This window comes from Chrysochloris asiatica, unplaced genomic scaffold, assembly GCF_000296735.1.
Source record: "Chrysochloris asiatica unplaced genomic scaffold, ChrAsi1.0 scaffold00037, whole genome shotgun sequence".
Lineage (NCBI taxonomy): Eukaryota > Metazoa > Chordata > Mammalia > Afrosoricida > Chrysochloridae > Chrysochloris > Chrysochloris asiatica.
This window is the reverse complement of record NW_006408555.1, coordinates 4,985,140-4,992,739: the sequence shown is the minus strand read 5'-3', so window position 1 is coordinate 4,992,739 and position 7,600 is coordinate 4,985,140.

Here is a 7,600-nt window from a genome sequence, read left to right as displayed (position 1 = left end):
GGTGTGGGGTGTGGGGCTCTGGGTGGAATGGGGGCACCTGGTGTGGGGTGTGGGGCTCTGGGTGGAATGGGGGCACCTGGTGTGGGGTGTGGGGCCCTGGGTGGGGTGAGGGCAGTGGTGACAAAGGAATATCAGAGCACAGAGGGGAACTGATCTGACCAACTAGAACACTATATTGAGGATAATGGGAGTCACACTCTTTATCAGAAAGGGGTCACAGACAGGAAAAGGGAAAAAACCCTGAATTAATGGAAAGTACTGGTGTGAACCCACAGTTTCCAATATATGAGGGTAAGTCCAAAAGTACTGCAGTTCCAGTTCATACATGCACAGCTTTACTCCAAATACAACGTGCTTAAACATGTCTCTGTGGGTTACACACTGGGCTGCTGCTAACTGCAAGGTCGGCAGTTCGAATTTATCAGCAACCCCTCAGGAGCAAGAGGAAGCTTTCCACTCCCATCAAGATATACCTACACAAGGTCACTATGAGCAACTTGCGGCAGTAGGGACAGCAGTGGGCAGGTGCAGACAGCGGCGTCTTAGGGGGACCTGCTGAACCAGCTCAGTTCAAGGCAGATAGGTCAGCTCAGAAGGTTCTGGCGACTGCTGTTTGTGGACCTCAAAGGGTCATCCTGGTAGATATTCTTGAAGGACACATGACAACCACCAGTGCTTACTACAAAGGCTGAAAACGGCATCAGTGAGAAGAAGAGCAGAAGAGTTACAATGAAATGTTCTCTTCCATCACAGCTGCTCTGTGGAGGGCAGCCAAAGAATGATGGCAATGTGTCAAAAGGACACAGAAGCCAGTGTGAGGGTACTCCCACTGGTCTAATACGGATCAATGTGAGCATCAAAATCAACCACAAAAGTCACGATCCTAAGCCACTAAGAATAGGAAACTATGAGCCCACACTGATATAAATAAATGCAAGTGTTAAGAATGGAATATTTATATCAGTTCAAAATGTTTCCCAACAAAACAGTCACAAAGGGAGGAATTAAACTCTGCAGTGGAGAAGCTTACCCAAGCAAGCCAAGTGGCCAGCAGGGAGACACACGTGTCTACCTGGAGCAATGCTCCCATTGCTTCTGCGAGGTTGTTGCACCACCTGAAATGAATCCTGAGGACACAGCACATGGACCCAGATGAAGAGACATTCTGCAAAATAACTGACCTAGAATACTCAATGGTTCCAAGGAATGACTGAGCTACTCCTCCAGGCTGAGGAAGACTCAGGAGACACGGCAGCTAACCTGCTATGAGTGGCATCTTGAAGACACTGACAAGGGATGGATGGGGCCAGACTACGGTTTAGTGGAGAATGAGGTAGCAGCTAATTTCCTGATTCTGGGGCTGTGCTATACGTATAAAGGTAGAAATGCCCATTAAGTATTTCCTGGTACAACCAATCAGCAACTTACACTCATGGTTCCAGAGAAACAGGTTTTATACTAAGGTGCACATGGCCCACGCCATGATAGTCTCAAATGCCACACGTGCATGGAAAAGTTGGACTAGGGCTAAGGAAGACTGAAGAAGAACCCATGCTTTTGAATTACAGTCCTGCCAAAGAATATATCATGGGCTGCCAAGGAACAAACAAACCTGACTTGCAAGAAGTACAATCAGAATCCACCTTAGACGTCAGGATGGCGAGACTTTGTCTCACATATACTGGACACGATGGTGTGATACAGGCGGTACCAATGGGCTCACACACAGCACAGATGGTGCGGATGGGGCAGGACCGGGCAGCACTGTGTTCTCCTGGACACATGGACACTGTGAGTTGGAACCAACTGGATGACACCTAACAATTGTTCTTGTGACTTTTCTTAGTTTCAGAATGTTTCTAAGATATGCACACACACACAATCTCTGTTTGGCTTCAGTTGTCAACAATGCACTCAGGGGAAGAGATTTAAACCTTACAAGAAGGGGGAGGGAATGGTATGTCTTCTATTAGACCACTCTGTGCATGACTAGACCACATGCTTGGTCAAAAACATCATCTCAGCATCCAGCAGACAAGACTGACACCCCTCATTCTAAAAACAGACAGGATTCCTGCAAATTCAGAAAAGATTCATAATGACATCAGTCAGTTTCTGTTCAAGAGACCGCCAGTGTGTCTATGTGACATGCTAAAAATCGTGTTGCTGGAAAACGCAGAAAATATCCTGTATCTTTTCAGAATGGTGATTAATCACAATGTACGTGGGGGCTTCAAAAACCTGCGGAACAGTGGGACTAAAAGAGAATGAACGTGCCCCATGCTTTTTGAAGCCCTCTTATATTAAAAAGCCTTAAAATGAACATTTAAAAACTTGATTTGGTTAATTCAGTCACAGTAACATAAAGAGAGCATGCACGTGGCAGGCACTGTTAAGTAACCTGCACTAACTTATTTAACCCTCTCAACAAGCTTGCAGCTTTCAGATGAGGAGACTGAGGCCCAAGGTAGTTGAGCACTTTTCATGGGGTCAGTGGGTGGCAAAGCTGGGTGGGAACTCGGGGTGTGTGGCTCAAGGTCAGCCCTATAAAAAGGTAGGCAACAGTGCATTTTTTAAATCTCCCCTAGGGATTGCCCCAAAAAAATGCAAATCTGCAAGCATACAGTCACATCTTAGCAACATGCTGCAAGAAATGATAAATCCTCTAGAACACCAATCACAACAGCCAAGACCAAGCACTGAATGCTCACCCTGCTGGGGAAGGCTAAGTAGCAACACCAAATCAGGTTCCTGGGGTTGGCTAAACCCACTCCCGTCCCTAGAACCTGTAAATGGTACATGATATAGCTGAAGGGACTTTGCAAGGGTGATTTTTTAAACTAAGGGTTTAGGGCTAAGAAGACAATCCTGGATGACCCAGGTGGGCCCATGTATTCACAAGGGTCTTTCAGAGTACGAGGGTATTAGTAAGAGAGGAGGTGACGCAAGGACAGGCTCACAAGGAGTGCAGCCGTATGTGCACCAGAACGAAACACTGCCCGACCCTGCGCCATCCTCACAGCCTCCAGCAGAAGGGACACAGCTCTGCCCACACCCTGACTTCAGCACAGCACAGCCAACTAATACATTCCTGGTGTTCGAAGCCTCTAGATTTGTCTAAGTATGATTTGTTACAGTAGCAAAAGGGAATCATTTCTCACAGAAAGCGGAGGGCTATGAAAAGGCTAACGGTAGTAGATTACTAGTTAGGTTGCTAATCACAAGGTCAGTAGTTTAAATCTACCAACTAATCCATGGAACAAAGACGAGGCTTTTTGCTGCCACAAAGATTTACAGTCTCAGAAACCTTATACAAGTCGCTGTGAGTTGGAACCACCACCAGTGAGCTATTAAGAGCAGACTGTGCACCAAATCATACCTGTTGGTGTCCATCCATTACAACTCACGGCCACCCCGCGAGTTACCGAGTCGAATGCTCCTCAGACTTCTCTTGGCTGAAACCTTTCTGTTTTTGTTAGTGTTACTGAGTTGGTTCTCACTTACAGCGACCCTGTATAGGGTTTCCGAGGAGCAGCTGGTGAGTGTGAAGTGCCCATCTTGCGGTTCAAGCTGACCTTGCAGTCCAGCACATTAAGCCGCAATACCACACCATTTATTTGATTCCATGTGTTTTGTTGTTGCTGCGAATATATACCGAAAACATACACCAATGCCACAGTTTCTGCACGTACAATTCAGGGACTCAGATTCCAATCTGCCTCTCATCCTCCTTCCCTGAGAAGTTCCTCCCCGGGAACTCACCGCCCCTCAACTTCTCTCTGAGCTTTTCAAGTTGCTCGTGTCTACTGGATCCCGTAGAGATAGAGGCTGGTGGCTAAACCTTTACAAAGCAGCCTGCCAGGCCTTTCCTCCACAGCGCTGCTGGGGAGGCGGGGGGCTGACCACTAGTAGATGGGCCAGATTTTGATGATTAAAAAAATGCATAGGAAAAAATAACATTGAAAAATACATACACCCGAATAACCAGTATTTCTACCTTTCAATGGCATCGTTACAGGTTAACTATTTCTTTCTTTTCTTTTCTTTTTTTTTCAAAGAGCCTACTGTTACTTTTATAGTTAGATAAAACACATTAAAGTGTTTCAGTACCATTTTCTGTTAAGACAGTGGGACAAAGATCCAAATATGTAAAGATTTTCTTTTTACACATAACAGAGCTTAAAAGGAATCTTCTTCCTACAAAATGTTGTTTAAAAATCTGTCTACAGCTACTTTTGTGTCCAACTATCTCCTGTGGACACACGCTGCTCTTCACTAGCTCATTCTGAAAAGGCTTGTCAGCTGTAGTACCACGTACTCACAGGACCAGAGGAGGGGTACTACAGGGTCCTCTAAGTGTCTACTGAGCCCTGGTGTTATGCTATAGAATAAGTGATGGACTAGAAACTGCAGGGTCAGTGGTTCAAACCCACCAGCTGCTATAGGAAACCCGATACAGGGCCACTATGAGTACGAACTGACTCGAAGACATACAACAAGTGTTTATAGGATTTAATTTCTATAAATTCTTCATGAAGAATTTGGCTATCTTTGCAAAATAGACACAGGGCTAAAAGATGTGTTTCCGTAACTGTGGATTTTCCATAGAATGGTTGGATCCCTAATGTTATTGCTAAGCGCCATCAAGTTGGTTCTGACTCATAGCAACCCTGTACAGGGTTTCCAAGGAGTGGCTGGTGGGTTTGAACTGCCAACCTTGTGGCAATCCAATGCATATCCTACAGAGTCACACCAAGACTCCAATGTAGGTGTAAAGCAGTAAAGACACAGCTCAAATCATACATGAAGAGACTTCAAAAAGTTCATGAAAGAATGGAATTAAGAGATAATGAATTTTTGGAAGCTCCCTCATCTACCAGGAGTAACATTTGTGGAGGCCGATGTATTAACAGAAGGTGGTGGTGGTGTTAAGTGCTGTCAAGTTGGCTGTGACCGATAGTGACCCTGTACAGGGTTTCTGAGGCTGCCAATCTTTACAGGAGCAGAAAGCCTCATCTTTCTCCCATGAAACAGCTGGTAGTTTCCAACTGCTGACCTTGCAGTTCGCAGCCTGATTCGTAACCACTAAGCTACCAGAGTAAGGAAATCTACTATTTGGGCAAGAAACTGACCTCACTGCCAGAGGGGAGCAGTCCTCCAGCTCAGAGAAGCCTCTGCTTATAATTTGCATAATAAAAGCTCGTCACTAAGATTAGAGTTCTGGTACATGTGAAATTATTCCTTTGAAATTAATTAAAGAACACAGTTCAGGTGAGGAGAAATGACCCTTCTTGCCCTGTATATATCTAATTAGGCAGGTAAGTCATCCTTTTCAATAAACTGTTTTACTGAAACAGCACCAGGGAAGACTCAGAATTGTATTTAGACAGTTTTTGTTCAATTAAAATTTGGCTACAAAAATACCACTTGGGCAATGAACTACCACAGCTTAATCAGCTAACATTTAAGCAGTGCCAGACCACATGATCTTAAAATAAAGGTGTGTTCTTCAGCATGATTGAACCATTTCTTCCACCATATTCTACCAAAACAAATAACCCACTGCCATGGGTCAATGCAAACATTGTTCCTCTTAAGTGCCATGGAGTTGGTTCCAACTCACAGTGACCCTGTATAGGAGCAACTGATGGGTTTGAACCATCGACCTTGTGGTTCAAACCGACTTTGCAGTCCATTGTTTATCCTACAGTATCACACACACCAGGACTCGAACATCGGCACAGTGACCCTGTAAGGCACAAGAGAACTGCCCCTGAGGGTTTTCGAGACTATTCATCTTCATGGGAGCAGTCTCATCTTTCTTCCAATTCTGTTAGACAAATCCACAAATCACACAGCTCGAGTACCAACAGTGGCAAGGCTGAGGAACCTCGGCCTGTGATGCCCTGAGGCTGCCTGAAGCGCTCGGTTCGTTTCTCATCTCTGATCCTCCTGCGCTCTGGTTCAGGCCAACACTGAGGCTCTCCCACTCACTACCTTCCTCAGAGTCTCACGGACGTAACCACAAAGAAATTGTCAAGATTAACAATACTAGTGAACAGTTTGCCACAACACCTTAAAGCTGATACGGCCACAAGGCCGGGCAATTCAGTGGGTGTCTTTTTAAACCCGTGGCTGAGAAGACCCCTCAAAGTCAGTGTGTGTGTGTCAGAGTCGAGCTGTGCTCCACTCTCAATGGCTACATTTAAAAAGACAGATTGCCAGGTCTTTCTTCTGAGGAGCTTCTAAATGGACTCAGAAACCTCTCATCTTTCAGTTAGCAGTTGAGAGCAGGAACTGTTTTCAACACCCAGAGACTCAAAGTCCCCTTTTACCACTGCCTTTAATGTACCTCAGGAGGACACTGAGAGAGATCTTACCGTACCGGAACAAGGTCGGCGGTTAGAGACCACCATGTGGCCCCACAGGTGAAAGATGAGGCTTTCTCCTCCCACGAAGATTTAAAAAGCCATGGAAACCCTTTACAGGGTTGCTGAGTCTGGACCAACTCTACGACACTTCACAACAGCCTCCAGCCCAAATGTTCAAACGAAAGACCCGTCTCTCCACTCTCTTTTCAGGTCACAGGACTTGGAACTGCCACCTTTTCTGAATGAAAATATAAGGAGTATCTCAGCTCCCTCTAGGTGCAAACTGCTCAACAAGAAGCCCCCTACAGCACTAATGGAAACAGCAGCATTTTCACTAAGCCCTCAGCCTGGTCTTTGCCAGTCAAGGTATTTGAGGCATTTACGATGGCTGCCACACATATCCAAAGATGTTCAGAAACTCCAGACAAGGAACTGACTCAATGGTATTTAACAACATTGTTGTTGTTGTTGTTAAGTGCCGTCGAGTCGGTTCCGACCCATAGCGACCCTGTACAGGGTTTCCGAGGGTGTAAATCCTTACGGGAGTAGAAAGCCTCATCTTTCTCCCGCGGAGCGGCTGGTAGTTTCGAACCGCTGACCTTAAGGTTCGCAGCCCAATTCGTAACCACTACGCTACCAGAGCTCCTTATTTAACAACATAGGCAGAGCCATAATTGTGAAAGCAGGACCCTGTAAGAGGCAGACCCTTGGCAGGGAAGGAAAACTTCAGGTCTTTTCCACTAAAAGTAGTAACAGAAAGTGGTCAGACTGCACCCCACCCCATCAAAGGGGGGAAACTTTCAAGACGCGGAAAACTAAGGCTACCCCGTCAAGTTACAGTGCCCACAGGTATCACTAGATTCCAAGAAGAAGGGGCTTTGAAGAGAACCTCCTGACCAAGGGACCCCGAGGCTTCCAGGCTCTGCACACACCAGGTCAGGATGCCTCTTGTCCATCTAGACCACTGACTCCTGATGGGTAGGGAGGCCTAGGCAGTGTGACAGAGAGACCTACTGGGCCAGCTCATGTGGATTTACTCGCCACAGTCTTCCTAACTCTCACCAAATGACTGGGTGGGACCATGCAAACAGGGTGTTTGTTGTTGTTGTTAAGTGCTGTTGAGTCGATTCCAACCCAAAGCAACCCTATATAGGGTTTCCAAGGAGTGACTGGTGAGCTTGAACTGCCGACCTAGAGACTCAAATGGCTTTGCAGTCTGGCGTATTAAC